This window comes from Malania oleifera, chromosome 2 (genome assembly GCF_029873635.1).
Source record: "Malania oleifera isolate guangnan ecotype guangnan chromosome 2, ASM2987363v1, whole genome shotgun sequence".
In the NCBI taxonomy this organism is placed as follows: domain Eukaryota; kingdom Viridiplantae; phylum Streptophyta; class Magnoliopsida; order Santalales; family Ximeniaceae; genus Malania; species Malania oleifera.
In genome coordinates this window covers 53,315,685-53,335,015 of record NC_080418.1, presented here as the reverse complement: position 1 = coordinate 53,335,015, position 19,331 = coordinate 53,315,685, and the positions used below count along the sequence as shown (strand labels likewise).

The window sequence follows — 19,331 nt, the reverse complement described above, 5'->3', positions numbered from 1 at the left end:
CACTTGTAGCACACATCATTCTCAGAATTTTGTTTTGAGGACCCATTCATGGGTGTCTTTCCTTTGCCCAATGGTTGTTGGAAGGTGGGATTGCTACCTCTAGAAGTTACTTGACCTATGTTGGTGGGTTTAGTATTCTCATATGATGTGGCCTTTCTTGGCTAAGTATCATTGGAAGTGTTTCCAAATTTTCTTCCCATTTGAGCTTTACTCATTTGCTCCTAGTCATGTGCCAAATTGAATGCATGTTCAAGTGAATCAATATGATGTCGAAACAACTCCTTTTTCAGTTCAGGTTTCGATCCAATCCTAAAATGAAAATTTTTTGGTTAATACTTTCTTCCACATCACACCTAATGGAAAGTTCATCAAATTTGCTCATGTATTCAGTCACACTCAAACTTCCATGCCTAAGGCTATATAGTTGATCCATGAGACGTTCCCCATAAGAAATTGGGACATACTTTTCTTTCATCAAATCCTAATGTTCTATAGGCCTATGACCAAGGCAATTTTCTTGTCTTTCGACATTCATCCAATGAAGCTTTGTTTGCCTGGCCAACCTTATATTTGCAAATCTCACTCGATGTGGGTCATCATTTTATACCAATCAAAATATGAATCCATTTCAGGCAACCAATCCCAAAAAAAATTTTGGATCTATTTGACCATAATATGTAGGGGCTTCAATTTTTACTCTTTTCATCACATCTATATCAGAATCATGATTTTACTTACGATATGGTCTCCTTGGTTGAAAATCCTATTCATCATAATCCTCATCATTATAGTGTGGAACATAAGGATTGACTTTGGAAACTTCTAGGAGCATTTGGTCTTGGTGGGGGAGGAATGGGAGGTCATTCTTGAGGTGGTGTCCTCTCTCTTGGAGGTTTGTTTGGCTCCTTAGAATGATGGGAAGCAAGATCATTTTCAACCTCAAGGGGCTGTCCCAGATTTTCTTGTGGTGGGTTAGGAGCTAAACTTGCTTCCAGCCTCTCAATTCTTGCAAGTGCATTGGTAAAGTCTTGAGTTAAGACATGGACTTGGTATTTTAAGTCATCTAAGGGTGTGTCATGGTCCATATCATTCCTACGAGCACAATAAAGATTTTCGGCTTGGGTTGCCATCAAAACACAATCCTCCTCCTTGGAGGTTTTTCTCCTAAACCTAACTAAACTAAGTTCCATATATCCCAAACTTTGAATTTGTATAGCCTGTTCTGGACCAATTAGTGGACTATTTGGGGCAGTTAGTTGATTGTTTGGGGTAGAATGAAAATTTTCTGAATTCTGGAACCAATTAGTTGACCGTTTGGGCTAAATAGTCGACTATTTTGGACAAATACTATTTTTCCTGCTGCTATAAGAGAAAATGGGACTTTAAGGGTTTGCCTAATCCAACCTAAGCTCTAATACCAAGATGAGGTAGGACGGGATTGGTCGACCTATTCCTATGGTTCAACCCTCACACAAACACGTACACTCAAAACACTTTGGATTAATATTTCAATTAACCTATCATAAACACCACAAATTATGCTATATTTCACATGTTGTTGGAATTTTGAAAAGGAGTATGATGTTGTCTAGAAAATAAGTCCCAAGTGTTTACTGATCAAGGAATCTAGTTTTATGTAGAAGATGTTACTTTCAAAATCAAGATTGCAAGTTCTAAGCTACCAAGCTAACATTCATACAATTGATTTTAGCTAACAAGTATCAATATTGAAATCTAATGGTTCAAATGTGCTATTCAAACATGGAAGTCCAAATTTTTAAGCAAAGGCTTACACAAGATTAAGCAAGGGTTCAAACAATTACTAAAGTTACCAAGAGATTCGATGGATGGCTTTACATTGTTTAACACGAGCTAGACCACGCCGTAAGTCCTTCATGCAGGCTTTGAAACACCATGACAAATGCATCAATGGAATGTAGATGTAATAGTCATGTGGGTGTCTAAGGGAAGTGATCGTGGGGGTGTATTCTGAGTGGTGGCCGTGTGGGTGAGAGGGAGGAGATGGAGATGAAGTCGCTGGATAGATAGTGGTCTCTCACCACTTAATCTCCGAAGAGAACGTCGTAGCCTCATACTACACAATCAATAGATTGGACAAGCTTTCAAGCTCAATAATGGAATTCTATTCAATAATCAAACTTAACTAATTTTTGAGTTCTTACAATGAAAGATATAGGGATAGCATGGGGGACAAGACATTAACAAGCTTAGCTAGCACGGGGGGACAAGGCATTACTAGCTTACACTTCCTATACAAGTATAGGAGACATAGATAATTGATAATCACTAAATCCTAACAAATTAACTACTCTCACAACTTACTAAGCATACACATGCAACCTTAATTGTCTTGCAATATTACAAATTAAATATAAAATATTAGTCAAAAGGAAGTCAAATCCATGTGGACCCATGAAGTCGTGTGGGGTTCACATGATTGTGTGGGCCCCACATGGGTTTTGGAATCAAACCTGCTTCAAAATATGGACTTCGGTCTTCACGCACCAAAATTCTTCAAGTAGTCTTCAAATAACTCCATGCGTACCTACAAACAATTATGAACTGAAGTGGACATTGGGAGGTCATCCACGTATCACCATATTCGCAAAGGAAATGGGTAAGGCATGCTGATCCCCATCACTTTGTCAAATGGCCTTGCTTGTTGAGTATTCTTAAGAAAATGTATTTCCTAAATTGTTGGATATAATGGATCAACCAATGTATTTCAACATTTAGTTATTCAATTTTGATCAATGGAACACTAAGGAGTTCAGTGCAGCCAAGGGGATTAGACAAGGGGATCCACTTTCTCCTTATTTGTTTATCCTTTGTATAGAAGTCTTTTCATGCACAATTAATAGGGCTGTCAAATTGGACAAAATTAAAGGAATTAAAATAAAAAAGGAGGCTCCAATCATCTTTTATTTGTTTCTTTACAGATGATTGTTTTATCTTCTAAAAGTTAAATTTAATAACTTCCATTAAAGCAAAAACATTCTAAACTTGATTAAAAACTCATTGGGATTGAAAATTAGTTATGGTAAATCAATATGTCAATTTAGTCCTCATACTCTATAGACCATGAGAAGATTAATAGCCAAAAACGATTGGAATTCATAATGTTTGTAACATTAAGAAATATTTGGGTATCTATAACAATTTTGGAAAGAAAAAGATGACAATCTTTCAAAGTCTAGATGACAAAACTTAGACTGAGAGTTGGCAAGGAAATCTTTTATCTTAAGCTAGTAAAACTATTTTAATTAAGTCGATGGGGACCAATCTCCTAATCTATGAAATGAGTGTTTGGAAGATTCCTATTTCTTTGTGTAAATAATTGAACAAGCAGCTCAAAGATTTTTGGTGAGGTAAGGAGTCGGATAGTGGGAACAAACCCCATTTTGCTTCATGGGATTGCCTCCATTTTCCCTCATCATGTGGGGATTTGGGTCTCCAAGATCTTAATAAATTTTTATCAAAAAAGAAAAAAAGAAAAAAAAAAATTACCAAGTCATCAAGGGGATGCCAACCTGTGGTACAAAATATCAACCACCATGTAGAGTGTCGCAAACATCAAGGATTATAAAATGATAATAATTTTCCCACTAAGCCAGCTAGAGATAGCGGTAATCCATTGGGCTTTGTAGGTTTGAAGCAAAGTAAATGTTGGCCCTAGAGTCGAGTCTAGAGGGGAATGAATAGACTCTTTTGCGTAATTTTGCTTTTCTCTAAAAAATATAAAATCTTTACAAGATACAAATGATTATATCACAATATATAGAATATAAATCATGCATAGTATATAAATTAAAGAGAAGGCAAGAAAAGCTCAACATCGATGTTAACGTGGTTTGGCCCCTTGCCTACATCCACGCCTTGAGTCAAACCCAAGGTTTCCACAATCCACTAACACAACTCCTTCACTGGCGGAGAAGCCTTTACATTATGGGAACAAATCCCTTTTGCTCACCAAAAGCCTTCCAACAAGGTTCATCAAGAACCCTTACACTTTGGTTCACCAAGAACCTTTGAACTAGGTTCACCAAGAACCCTTTTTACAATAAATGGAAGAAAATGATGTACAAATACAATGCTCCTTGAATGAGTTGATATTTGATACAATAAAATCTTTACACAACTCTCTCAAAGTAATGTATCACACTAAGATTGAAGAGCAAGAGAAAAGTTGAGCACAAAGATGATGAACTAATAGAAGTGTGCTTACAAATAATAAATGATTACAAAAATCATTGTTTAAACAAGCCTTTGGACTTTTATTTATAAGCAAATTGAGCTACTAGCTGTTTTATGGCTGTTGGACTAATAAAATAATTTATTGCTTTGAAAACTAGCCGTTGGGTGTAGAATCCCAATGCAAACCGTCGACGGATTCCCCTAAACTGGCGACGGTTTGCTCAAACCATGGATGGTTTCCTTTAAGCCAAAATTCAATTAGCTCTTTGCCTGAGACCATTGATGCACCTGGGCCAAAATGTCAACGATTTACCCTATTTCTTCTTTAACTTAATTTTAAGGTGCATGATTGAGGTTTTAACCCAACTGGGACCAATTCTATTGAAAGTTTATAATACAAAGATTGTTTAAAACTTGTCCTTTACGAAAATGTACTACGTATAGGATATTTGTGTAAAACTCTTTGTTTTTGTTTCTTTGAAAACTCATAAGTGCATAACTTATTTTTTGGTGATATCCTAATTACTTTACACCCTAATATGAAATGCATTTGCTCAACTTTTGCTCAATGATCTTGCGTGAAACAATGCTGCAAGAGTTACAGTAGTTCCTACCTCAAACACTCCCTATTACATTTATGACTTTGTTGGATGTGCTTTGAGTTCTTTCAAGTGATTATCCACTTTGATCTTTCCAACTTGAAATGTCTACTCGATCTTTGCATTTGATCTAGTACCTTCATGTCTTTCTCACTTGTACATGTACTAACTTCATCTGCAAAGATAGATTAACTTGGAACTAAAAATTAGGTTGATATCATCAAAATATATTAATTATGATTATGTAACCACTAAGGCTAACAATCATCTTCTTTTTGATGATATCTAACCCATTGAGTATTTACTTGATCTTTGCACTTGAATTTATATCTGTCATAGCTTGATATGCAAAGATTAGTTTACTTAGAGCCGTTAATGGGTTGTTATAATCAAAATTTGACAATTTGGATTATGTAGCCACTAAGACTAATAATCTCTCCTTTTTTTATGATGGCAAACCATTGGTGTTCTTACAAGATAAAATTACAAGCTCCCTTAATTTATGCATATTGTTGAATAAGATGAAAATTTTACTCCCCTTTACTATTTGTGTATAAGGCATAATTAAATTTTTTAACTCAATATTTCATATTATTGGAATTGTCACATGCAATAATCAGAAAGTTCACTTAATATAAAGCAGCAAGCAACAAACTTCTCCCCCTTTTATCATCATCAAAAAGAGAGGTCCTAGTCATTTCACCTGAAAAGATCAAACATCCTAGCTAGACTAGATTCTATGCTATCAATACGAGCAGTCATCTCTTGCTCCAATGAACCAAGGCGTGCATCAACTTTTTGTTCTAGAGAATTGAAACGTGAATCCATCCTTTGTTCCATTGAATCAATGCGTGCATCGATCCCATCAAGGCGCTACCTAAGATAGGCATTAGATGGTCCACTAGCCTCAAGTGCACCCATATCTTCATCAGGGATATCGGTCTGTCTTGCTTCTATGTTCTCTTCTTCCATAGCTTCTTTAACCTTGTCAACTAGAGCCCTTGCTGGATGATCCTGCTTCAGCTAGATTAAAGAGATCTCATCTTGGATAAAATGCATCTGGCACAGGGTGGCTATGGAATAGGAATCCTTATTTGTAGGTGTTTTAGTTGGCGTACCCATGAATACCACTTTGTAATGCAAGAAGATGCTCGTATGCAAGCGATCAAATGACAAACACCCATTTTTCCTTTTCAAATTATTTTCCATCTATTGGACAATGATGGAAGGGAGGTCAATTTCGTGACCTTGCCATAAGCAAAATAATGCAAAAATGTCTTTATGGGATATAGTGTCTCACCCAACATTCCTTGGCGAGATATTGTTTATGATCATGTGATGTAGCATACGGAATTCAACAGTAAGGTCTTTAGCCTTTGGTTTAGCTACCTCTGGGATGAGTGGATTTCCCGTTACCAATTTAAGTGCTTCGTCAGAATTAAACCATTCCCTATAAGTGGGCCAAACCTTGTTTGGAAGACTACTTACATTGTATCTTCTACAGGATAAAATTGCAACAAAAGTGACTTCATTCAAGAAAATAGTTAGTTCCCTAACTGTAGAATAGGATGAACGAGAAGAAGTGGATGACACAAAATTCGCATAAAATTCCCTTACAAAGTCGGGGTAAACGAGCTCAACCTTGGACACTAGAAATTACCAACCTATAACGCTAAATTTTTCAATGAACATGGGGAAATTTTATTTAAGAAATTGTAAGGGCACAATCTTGATACTTACAATGTTCCTTTCAGAGATGTCGGTTTTGAATCGATTGTAAGCTTCCGTAGACACAAATCTCTTTGCCCATTCCTTGGAAGATTTTCGGACGTGCTCTTGAAATTGAAGAGAAGGAGTGAAATCTCGTTGTAGTGCCTTATCTTGCCTTCTTGAGGATCTTCCTTCACCTCTCTTGTTCTTGGGAGCCATTTGAATGCAAGATTTCTAGGAGAGATTGAAGATTTGGGAGAGTTCTTGGACGAATGAGAGGAGGAAAAATGAAATCTAGGGTTAGGGCTTCAAAAAATGAAGGGGTTTTCGCGATTTTAAATCATCCTCCTGACTGAAACCGTCGACAGTTTGGGACAAAACCAAAATACTAACCCTTTCGAGTAAGATTTCGTCGACAGATTTCCTTAAAAACGTCGATGGTTTGGTGCTGAACCAAACCATCTATGACTAGTCATGATCCACATTCATTCATGAATGTTTAAATGATAATATCTAATAAAACAAAGCTCCATGTGATTTATCAAGGGTTGAGAGCTAATAATGAAGTATGGATAAAGACACTTACAAAGGATTTTTCAATAACGCAAGAATAAGAGTACTTAGAAGAAATGTTTCTTCGTTTTGAATCAACCATAAGTTGATGAATGATTGACAACAAATTGCATTACACAATATATTGATGCCCATGGTTGAGTGTGGGTTTCTTAGGTAAGAATGAATTTTCATTTGGAGAACCCATTATTGCTTTGAGGTATTGATTCAATTGTAAGACATAAACATTTTATTTTCATGTTTGATTCTCAAAGTGATACTTAACCTAATCCAAGTGAGTTAAGGATAAGATCTAGTCAGTTCATCACTTAGCAATTAGAGGCTTCCATTATTGCCACTGCAAAGGACAAATTTTCCTTTAATGGCAAAAGACGATGATTTATATGGCAAGTTAGCAACTCTAGGATATGTCTATCATAGCAAAATATATGATATTGAATTTTCCTAAGCATTTTGTTGAGCGCTTGAAGCTTTGGTTGAGCAAATATCCCGACAAAGTGAATCTTAGATAAGAGGTAGATAATTCATATGTTAAGATAATCTCTCACTGAATTACTTTGATATTGTTTTCATGATTAGCATCCAGATGATGAGTCATGAATTCCTTCGCAGGGGATGCTCATTCGATTGAGTATAGCTTGAGAGCCATTTTTCAATTCAATGCTTGATTCCAAAGTAATTATAAGTGGACTTTTTCAGAATAAGCAAAATATTTTCATACTTATAAATTAAGCATGATAAGTATATCCTTACTACTAAGCATTTAGGAGTATATAAAGCTTTATTGAGCAATACTCTTGGTAATAGGAGACATATTCTCCCAATTAGCCACTAATGGGAAGATAGCCTTAGAACTAAAAGTATACTCACAATTTGAGCAAGAATATGATGCTAAATAAACAATTCCTTACCAAAACGATTATGATTTAGTAAAGCTATTCTGGCAAAGAGAATGTCGTTAAGGAGTTTCCTCCCAAGTCAAGCATGGAGTGAGGAATACTCTATCTTGAGACAATGAAAACATGAATTCCTTAATAGATGCCTCAAATTGAGCACGGAAGAATGCTTATAAGTAGAAAACTATGTTAGAATTTATTAGTGCTCATAACTAGAATTTGAGAAGGTTTTCACTATTAAAGTTGGGTATATTGATCATAGGTGATGACTGAATTTTCATGCCTTAAGAATGCCTTTGAAATTTCATCAAGCATTCAACATCCATGTTCAAAGATGAGTTTAGGATTGGATGGAGCATAATGCCCATGTTGTTATGATTAATTCCCCTAAAACTCAATTTTATGCAAGGGATAAAATATGCTATACTTTAGATATACTTACTATGTATCCAAATTTAAGCATACATCATCAAAAATTATATAACTAAGGAAAACATCTCTTGTCCATAAGAGATGGATTTAGTTTCTAAAGCATGCTTCTGAAACTTTATTCAAGACCTAAGTAATTCATATTAGAAATACAAAGTTTCTATTCTCACCCAAAAATAGGCTAGTTGAATCCCTTCACCGTGTACATTTTGGAGGAATGATATCTCATGAAGATTAATGTCTCATGAAAGCAAATATTATTTCATTCCTTTCTAGTCCTAAAGAACAAGCTTAAGTTTAGAGCTTGTGAGGGTGTGCATGCTATTTTATCCCATAAGTTGTCGGCAATACTTTTAAAAGAGATAACCTAATCAACAAAGATATATTCAGTTACAAGATCATATTAGATTTGAACTCATTATATTGGTTTAATTTTCTAAAGTTCCCAGTATGGTGATTAAGCAGCTATTATGCGTAAACTGACCTTAATCGCTATTGAGGCAAGTGTTTCTAATTTTACACTATATAAATTCACATAGCCATCACAATCCCTTTTTACCTAGGTATGGTTAGATCTATCTAAATCCTATTTACTAATCCTAGGTTCTAAGGAAGCAATAGTTAAACAAGATTAGGTAATTTGTTTAGGTACCCATTCTTCCTTGGGTCGCAAGGGGTTGGTTTTCTTAACTACCCATTCTAGCTTCCTTTTTTTTTTTTTGGCCTATATCACCTCTAAAAGGGCAAGAATAACAAATGTGGCCTCTTCTTTTACAATACAAGCAAGTTTTGTTGCATGTGAAGGTTTTGCCTTATTAACCCTATTTTTACTTGATGAGGCATAAAACCATGTGATTTATAAGAGGAACCATAACTTATACTATTTTTGTAAAGGCTATTTCTTTTTACTCCTAAGAATTTATTGGTGTTTTCTCTTCCTCTTGAGAATTTGCCACTAGTTTGACCATGATCTTCATCTTTCTTTTTCAAGAGAATATTTTCTTTTAAAATATTTCCAATTTTCTTTTTCAAATTTCCTACTTCTACTTAAAAAATTTCATGGTTTTTTTAAGCATTTGAACCAAGGTCCTCAATTTTAATTTTAAGGGAGATATTTTCTTCTTTTAAGGAGGAACAAAGACAAGGTTCCTTTTGTTTACATTTTGACAATGTTTCTTCAAGATTTTTGTTCCTTCTTTTGACTAAAACTAATTGATCAAATAATTTAGTGCATTTAGTTACTAATTCCTCATAAGTATAATCATTATCGTCATCATCATCATCCAAACTTATCTCCTCTTGTTCATCAGCTGTGAAGCAAGAATGTGCTTCTTTCTCAATTTCATCATCGGTGGATAATCCATCAATTTCTTCCCAAGTAGCAACATTCATGGTATTATGATCCCCATTTTGAAAATTCCCTTCTTTTTGATTTAGAGGGCAATTTATCATGTCGTGCCTAGTGTTATTGCAATCACAACATATAGTGCTATTATTGTTTTGAGTTTTCTCTTTCTATTTGCTTACCCAACTGCCTTCTCTTACTTAAGAGTTTCTCAAGTTTTCTTGTGAAGAATGCTATATCATCCTCACTATCTTCATCTTCTTCTAATATGTCTTCGTGAGTAGCACTAGATGAATCTAAGGCAATACCTATTTCTTTCTTAGGCTTCTCTAGATTTTTTGCTTCTTTAATGGTTATTAATGACTCAAGTAAAGTTTGGAGAACATTTTAAATATAATCTTCTGTTGTTTGTGGCTCTTATACTTTGTTTTTCTTACGCAATAAAGGAAGAAAGAAAAACATGAAAGGGCAGCACATCAGGAGATCGTCGACGAATGCCCTGTGCTTATCGACGAGGGGACAGAAAGAACTTGTCAATGAAGGTTTTGAAATCGTTGACGAAAAAATACTGAGAGCAGGAAAATATCGGAGTTCTGGACTCATCGACAAAAGCATGTTATCATCGACGAGTGGTCTTCTATGGATTGTCAATGAAGCCCTGAACTAGTCAGCGAAAAGTGCTTGGGCTGCGAGCAGCTTTTCTAAATTTTAAATTTTTGAACATTAAGTGGTTGGGGAAATGGAGGGAAACCTCTGAGGAACTTCTATATATGTTATTCTAGGCATATATTGAAGAAGAAATTGATCATTTTGAGAATTGTATTGTGTACATTGTGATTTCATAGTGAAATTTGTGTGCCATTGCTTCTGTGGATGTGGGCTTTGCTGAACCACGTAAAATCTGTTGTTGTTCTTATTTAGGTTGTGTTTGCATTTACTTGTTGTTTATTTTGTTGTGCATTATATTTATTCAATCCATATCATAACATCTTCTAATGAATATGTTCTACCAAGTGCCTTTAAGTTGTTTATGAGGTGTGTGAACCAAGTGATCATGGATGTAATTTCTTCATTTTCATTTATTCTAAATATATCATATTATCTAACTAGATTGCATATGTTTGATTGTTTATCTTGAGATGTATCTTCATATGTGTTTTGAAGGATATCCCATATTTCTTTTGCAGTTTTACATCTGCTAATGTGATTAAACTCATCATCACTCAAAGCATAGTTAAGACAATGTTTTGCTTAAAAATTGAGTTCTACTAACCTCTTTTCGCTAATTGATAGCTCCATTCTCATCTTTGGAATATCCTCCTTCTTGCCATTTTTATTTGTGAAGGAGAAGTCTCCACTTGAGATGATCTCTCACATATCCAGATCGTATGATTGAATGAAGATGATCATTTGATTTTTCCATGAGAGGTAGTTGGTGTTATTGAACTCCGGTGGTATGTTCACGGATTATCTTAGGGAAGAAGAGGTGTTCACCATATATGCCATTTGATCTTTTTGCTCTAGAACTTACTCCGATAATGTAAGCATCTTACTCTAATACCACTTGTGGGCCCTAGAGTCGAGTCTAGAGAGGGGTGAATAAACTCTTGCATATTTTCATTTTTCTTTATAAAATATAAAATCTTTGTAAGATACAAATGATTATATCACATTATATAGGATATAAATCATGCACAAGATATAAATTAAATAGAAGGGAAGAAAAGCTCAATACTGATGTTAACGTGGTTTGACCCCTTGCCTACATCCATGCCTTGAGTCACATCCAAGGTTTCCACAATCCACTAACGCAACTCTTTTATTGGCGGAGAAGCCTTTACACCACGGGAACAAATCTCTTTTGCTCACCAAGAGCCTTCCAACAAGGTTCACCAAGAACCCTTGCATTTTGGTTCACCAAGAACCCTTACACTTTGGTTCACCAAGAACCCTTACACTTTACTTCACCAAGAACCTTTGAACTAGGTTCACCAAGAACCCTTTTTACAACAAATGGAAGAAAATTATTTACACATACAATGCTCCTTGAATGAGTTGATATTTGATACAATAAAATTCTCACACAACTCTCTCAAAGTAATGTATCACACTAAAATTGAAGAGCAAGAGAGAAGTTGAGCACAAAGATGATGAACTAATTAAAGTGTGCTTGCAAATAATATATGATTACTAAAATCATTGTTTAAATAAGCCTTTGGACTTGTATTTATAGGCAAATCGAGCTACCTGAAATTTTATGGTCGTTGGGCTAATAAAATAATTTATTACTTTGAAAACTAGTTGTTTATAGCCTTTGGGTGTAGAAACTTGACTCAAACCATCGACGAATTCCCCCAAAATGTGAATAGCTTCCTTCAGGCCAAAATTCAATTAATTCTTTGCCTGAAACCGTCGATGCACTTGGGCCAAACCGTCGAAATTTTACTCTATTTCTTCATTAACTTAATTTTAAGGTGCATGATTGAGATTTTAACCAACCGGAACCAAGTTTGTTGAAAGTTTATAATACGGAGATTGTTTAAAACTTGTCTCTTATGAAAATGTAGTAAGTATAGGATATTTATGTAAAACTCTTTGTTTTTATTTCTTTGAAAACTCATAAGTGTATAACTTATGTTTTGGTGATATCCTAATTACTTTGTACCCTAATATGAAATGTATTTGCTCAACTTTCGCTCAATGATCTTGCGTGAAACAATACTGCAAGAGTTACAGTAGTTCCTACCTCAAACATTCCCTATTACATTATGACTTTGTTGGATGTGCTTTAAGTTCTTTCGAGTGATTGTCCACTTTGATCTTTTCTACTTGAAATGTCCACTCGATCTTTGCATTTGATCTAGAACCTTCATGTCTTTGTCACTAGTACCTATACTAACTTGATCTACAAGGATATGTTAACTTCGAACTACAAATTAGGTTGATATCATCAAAATACATTAATTATGATTATGTAGCCACTAAGACTAACAGTGAATGAATCATTGAAGGCTCTTTTATTTCTTTCCTTCTAAGTTCACCAAAAGATGGCAAGACAGATGAGATTCAAAGCCTTTCACTTCTCCTTTGTGGCTTTGATGCCTTTCCAAGCTCAAATCTCCCCTCCAACTAAATTTGTCGTAATCCACTGCTGCCTAGTCAAGGAAAAAGCCAAAGTCCACATGTTTCTTATTCAGAGGCAATAGAGAAGAATGTGGTTTATTAATTCTACGTTAGCTATACATAGAAAACACAGATTTGTGACAATAAGCCCTCTTTTTATAGATTGTCGAGGGTTAAAATATTTCTATGTACTGACTCCCAAGCAAAAAAGGCAACCTTTGAAGGGTTTGTTGTCCTCCAAATGTGAATTCGAGGGAATTTATTATAATTTGTTCCAAACGGTGAGAGCTTTTTATAAAAAGGTTTAACAAAGAAAATGACATTTTTGTTCAAAGCCCATTTTGGGTCGTAGGGATGTTTAGGTGAGGAAATTATAGATAAATCTATAGAATTCAGAAAGTGTGAAGTTCCCAATCTACCCCATTCCTTATAAAAAGAATGTCCAATAAATTTCTCTAACCACTAAGTTGGAGGTGATGACTGATAAGGGAATTTATGTCATAAGCCAAGTTGTATAAGGAAGGAAATGCAACTCTAAGATTACGATTATCGATCCACACATCATGCCAAAAAAAGTAAACATTGGACCCACTCTATAGGGCCCTTTTTTGTTGTGTATTGTTCAATCAATGTGCTTTAGCCCATATTTAAAAACAATAATGTTCTACCAATGGTGGTCTTTCTACTTTATGAACCTCCATAACCACTTCCTAAGAAAGGCTTTATTAAAAGTGAGAAGGGATTTCAACCCTAGACCTCCCGAACAAACGGGTTGTTTGACCCCTTCACGTCTAACGAGGTGGTTTTAAACTCTTTCCTTAAACTTCCCTAAAGAAATCTTTTTTTTTTTTTGAATTCCCTCCAATATCCTAGCAACTAAGGTTGGTAAAGGAAGGAGAGACATGAAGTAAATTGGAATATTTGTCAAAATGCTCTTGATAAGAGTGAGTCTGCTTCCTTTTGATAAGAAATTTATTTTCCATCTTGTCAATCTCCTTTGAACTTTTCAGTAATAAGGCCCTAGATTCCTTTATCTTGAGTTTGGCTCTAAGTGGGAGACCAAGGTAATTAATGGGAAAGGTTCCCATCTTGCAACTCAAAAGACTAGCAAGGAAAACCCCTCCCCCAAAAATAGGAATAAGCTTACTTTTGCCAAGGTTCACTTTTAGGATTGAGACGACCTCAAACCCTAACAAAATGCATCAAATGTTGAGGATATGGAGGGGATCATCTTCACAAAATAATAGTATCATCTGCAAAAGGAATGTGAGAAACTTTTGTAAGCCTTCTATTTTTGCCCACCTTGAGATATCTAAAGATCCCTCCTTCAGTAGCTTTCATCAGCATAAGGCTAAGCACCATTATGATCAAAATAAACAGAAATAAAAAGGGAGAAGTGATACTATTTCTTTCAAGCTTCTAGAGGAGCAAAATAAATTAGAAGGGTAGCCATTAATAAGCAATGAGAAGCTTGGGGTTTTGATGCATTAAGTAATCCAACTACACTAAAGCTCACCAAAGCCCATTTCCCTGAGAGATGAAGAAGGAAGTTCCAACTGACATGATCAAATGCTTTCTCCATATCTAGTTTGCACACTATGCCCCTTTTCCTTCCTTTAGATAGGCATTCACCACTTCATTAGCAATAAAAGTAGCATCCATAATCTATCTTTCAGCCACAAAAGCATGTTGATATTGTCCAATGACTTCCGATATTACTTTTTTGACCAATGATTTTATAAATTCTTCCCACCAAGCTAATGGGGCAAAAATCTTTGATGTTAGCAACCCCAACTTTCTTTGGAACAAGAGTTACAAAGGTGGTATTTATGCAATTGACAAATTTTCCTCATCTATGGAGCTCCTTGATGTTTAACAAGTTATGTTTGAGGAGGGTCTAGTTAGCCTAAAAAAAAAAAATCCAAGGAGAAACCATCCGTCTCGGGCGCTTTGTCCCCATTGCAATTTTTTATAGTTTAGAGCACTTCTTTTTTCTTTAAAATGTCTCTCAAGCCACTCAGTGGTGGAAGAACTGAGGAATCTACAATTGATGTCATCCACTGTAGGTCTCCAAGCCCTGGGTTCAATTTAGAGGTCTTTATAAAAATCAAAAATACCTTTTCTAAAATCCTCTTCCTTAGTTAAGGTCACTTCCCAATTTCAATGGTGGATAGGATGTTACTTCTACTATGAGCATTTGGTGTTTGATAAGAGAATTTTCTATTACAATCCCCCTCTTTGAGCCATAAAGCTCTAGATTTCTATCTTTAAGATTAATCACCTCATATAGTTCCTTCTTAAGCATAACTTTTTTGGCTCTCTAATCATCATTAATACCCTGGATTAATTCTTGCTCATTAATCTCTTTAATGCCATTAAAAATAACAATCTTCTTCGTTTGTACATTCCCAAAGATGTTTTTGTTCCAAATCTTAAGCTTTTCTTTTATTCCTTTCAACTTTGAGACAACACAAAACTAGCCTTCCCTATGGCCAAAATAGAAAAGCACCAAGTTTTCACTAAATCCACAAAACCATCATGTTTTAACCACACATTCTCAAAGCAAAAGGAGGTTGGCCCTTATTTAACTCCCCTTATGTCAAAGGAGACAAGGGAATGGTCTGAGATGGGCTTAGAAAGTAGACTAAATCGCGTGAGGAAAATGAAGTTCCAATTCAATCGAAATTATGAGCCTATCTATTCTTAAAAAGGAAGGCGACTCCTTAAAGTTGAACCAGGTGAAATTGCCACCAATGAGAGGGAGATTTCACATTAATAAAGTAAGGAATTCTCTCATACTACTGGTTTCAAGGCTGCCCCTACTTCTTTTATGTGGATACACAACTATGTTGAAATTGCCTCCAATAATCCAAGTAACATCCCATCTATTTCTAATCTCAAAGAGCGCATTCTAAAAAAGAGACTTAGGGGGTCCTTCACTTGGGCCATACACCCCTGTGAAAATCTATTGAAAGCTATCATTTGTGCTTTTAAAAAAACAAGAGACTAAGAAAGGAGTTTATGGAATGGTCCAACAACAATTCAACAACATTAGGCTTCCACAAGACTAGTACACCCCTTGAGCTACCTACTGCTCCAAGGAATATCCAATCACAAGTATCTCAGCCCCAGAGTTCATTGATTAAGAGCTGCTCCATTGTTCCCTACCTTGGTTTATTGTAAGCACGTCACATCACCCCTCCAATCCTAGAGAAAGGACTTGATTATGCTCCTTTTAGCTTTGTCATTGAGACCCCTCATGTTCCAAGAAATTATTTTTCTTAACATGATTTAACACAAAGGCTCCAATTGCTACATGCCTCTTCCATTTATGAGCATTCTTCTATTTTTCCATAGTTCACTATGCATTCTAAGCACTTTAAAATTCCTTATTGGTATCCATTTTTCTAATGCTTCCCACAAGTTTTTTTGTGATTGTTTCCCATTTCTATCTTCTCTTTCTTTTCAATATCCTTAAACAACTATATGGCTCTATCCTCAAACCCTTCAAAGGACACGCTTATGGTTTTGCTTATCGATTTCAGCTTTTGAAGGACCCCAACAAATACTTGTTTCTAAGCATTGTTTGAGTCCAACTCCATCAAAGTTTCAAAATTAGGCTTATCAACCAAATCCTCAAAGTTGGGATTGACACTAAGTGTTAAAACCAATATAAGGGTTAGGACAAAGGCTAGTCTTCCAATGTCATTTAGAGAATTAGGAGGTTCCTACTCCAAAAGAGTCTTCTTCTAAGATGTAGTTGCTTGTGTAGGGAGGTCCTATAGGAAGACAACCTTCCTAAAGTGGACTAGCTTTTTAGCAGCTTCCAAAGGACCATCATGTAGCTTAAAGGGAGAAAGAGAGTTGGGATTAGACATTGAGCAATCAAGTGGGATTGCAAGGCCAAAATAATCACTTTATTTGTAGCTCCAAGGCCAAAGTTAAGGCCCACATCAACATCCTTAAACGAGACAAAGGTTTTGGGACTACCTTTACCCAATTTGAGGAAATACAAGAGTCAAATATCACTGCTCTTCTCTCCCACAACATATGCACTTACTCATCTTCCCCACTACTTGTGGGATGGGTGTCAAGCCACCACTTAGTAGAATACCAAAGGCTTGTCACAATGAGGGCAAGGGCACACGAGAGCAAAACTATTGAGAATTGGGTTCAAATCCATTATGGAGGCCATTGACTTCTTCTCTTGCTGAAAGATTGAAGATGTGGAGCCTTTCTTTGAGAGGGTAAAAATATGGCATCACATTGATGTTGGTCTCCATAAAGACAAGGTAGTTCCCATACTTGTTTGAGTTCAACTTTAAAGTGAGGTTCTATCCTTGTTCCTTGTTCAATGAAACCAATAATAACTCACCTGGATAAAAAATTTTCCTTGGCCCATAATTCTTCACAAGATTTAAGAGACCTTTTGAAGTCAGCCAACTCTAAAAAGATGACGATCATTCTTCCTTTGCAATATCCTATGATTCTAAGCAAATCAAAACTTCCCCTTCCAAGCCTACATTGGAAGACTCCCTTTGGACCACCATAGTGCACTTCCCATCTCTTAGTATCACAATAAATATAAGCAGCAAAAAGAAACCAATACAAAGAAGCTAGCGGACTTGGAGAGGGCTTGTAAGATTGAAGAAAACAGAGAGAAAGGTCAAAAAGGAGGGCCCAAGATTAGACGAATAGAGGACTACTTGACTAAGGGTTGTGGGAAGGAGAAGCTTGTTGAGCACGAAGAGAGTCATGCCAAAATCAATATAAGAAGAGGGCAAAGGCTTGCGGCAAGAGGAAAGGTAGAGTGCTTGAGTGAAAAGAGGGTCGAGATCAAGCAAGAAGTTAAGGTCAAGCAAGAAGAGTGAGGGAGTCCAAATCAAGTAAGAAAGTGAGGTAGAGCAAGAAAGGAGTCAAGGTCGAGCAAGAAGTGAGCAAGAGGAGAGTTCAAATCAAGCAAGAAAGGAGTTCAAGTTGTACGTTAGGGAAATTGAGATTGAAAGGGATCTCCAAATCAAGCTGAAGCACAAGCAAAGACCCTCTATTGTTAATAGCAAAGGGAGGTGACAAAGGGAAGTAGCAAGTGTAGTCACTAAGGGAGTTTGGCTTCAAGCATCATCGCAACCTGCCATAGATATTTTAATAAATTTAAAAGGCTTTACTCCTTGAACAAGTTTAGAGGATCCTAGAGAAACCCCTCTCTCTCTCTCCCTCCAAAAACACATAAGGCACTTTCTTTTCCAAAATCTTCTATTTGGAAGGCAAAATGGCCAAGTTCTACATTACGGATCTAAGTGGAGAAATTTCTATGGGAGATGGTAATTTTTCTCCTTTGGAGGAACCACAAATTCCAAATTTACCTCCTAGCCAATTGACATAATCTACTGAGTTTTATTCAGTAAAAAAATTAAAGAAAAAACTCATTTTCTCTAATATTATTATTTAATTAAATATTAAAAAAATAAAAATTCATTTTAATGAGTAAAAATTTTAAAAATTAAAATATTAATAATATATAAAATAAATTTTTGTTTATATATGAAATATTTTTTTATTATCTTTCTTATTTTCCTTTATAACCATGAAATACTTTCCTTTCTTTTCCTTAATGTTTTCTTAATCCCAAATATGCTGTAAAAAATGAGATATTCTCTAATAAAAATGATTTAATACGTAATTCTTTTTGTGCTTCCCTCGCTTTGCTCAACCTGCAATTACAATAACTTCAATAAATTGATTTAAGAAACTAATTTGTTTCACAAGCCCCAATTTAAACTCAGCATTTCAAAGTTCATGTACACATGGGATCGAAAATAACACATCAACACATTACTTTCCATCCGCTATTGATCTAAATATTAAGCAATAGCATAGAATTGTTGATGTATAAATATGGTGCTGTGATTTGACCCCAATCTCGTGGTAAATGCATGAGAAGAAGCTGATGACAGCACACAATTTATGAGTTTTTCAGGCTCTACACCAACAGTCTATAGCCAAGTGCAGAGCATAGTTAAAACTCAATTGCATACACCCAATCAAGCACAGAGGATAGTCTATAAAACGCAAGACACCAAAACATCAAGCTATGCCACACTATAAGGTAATACAAAATTATCAAATCCATGTCTTGAAATTCACTCCTAAACACAATCGAAACAATTTAATGTCAAATATACTAACTGCAAAGCTAACACATGATTAGAAGCATTGGTATTGTGATTCTATAAGTTACTCTTAGCATTCAACAGAGCAAGAAAATTACAAAGTTTCAAATTTGAGAATGGCCTCAAGACAAATTTTTATTAATTTCATATGGAATGCAGCTTAACCAGGTAGGTTCTCCCTGTAAAAACAGGGACTTGGCTTCACTACACCTCAAAATACATGGATTTAGTCATCATTGACAACTAGAGCTTTTATTAACGCGCGCACACA

At 35.5% G+C, this 19,331-nt stretch overlaps 2 non-coding genes across 2 annotated transcripts; both read right to left on the bottom strand.

The window, feature by feature from the left end:
• Positions 1–18,781: 18,781 nt before the first annotated feature.
• On the bottom strand, positions 18,782–18,888 carry LOC131150050 (small nucleolar RNA snoR97). The gene has a single exon (XR_009135436.1). It is a non-coding gene; the product is annotated as a small nucleolar RNA snoR97 (small nucleolar RNA).
• A 291-nt stretch (positions 18,889–19,179) lies between these two features.
• LOC131150040 (small nucleolar RNA Z278) lies at positions 19,180–19,301 on the bottom strand. The gene has a single exon (XR_009135426.1). It is a non-coding gene; the product is annotated as a small nucleolar RNA Z278 (small nucleolar RNA).
• Positions 19,302–19,331: the final 30 nt, after the last annotated feature.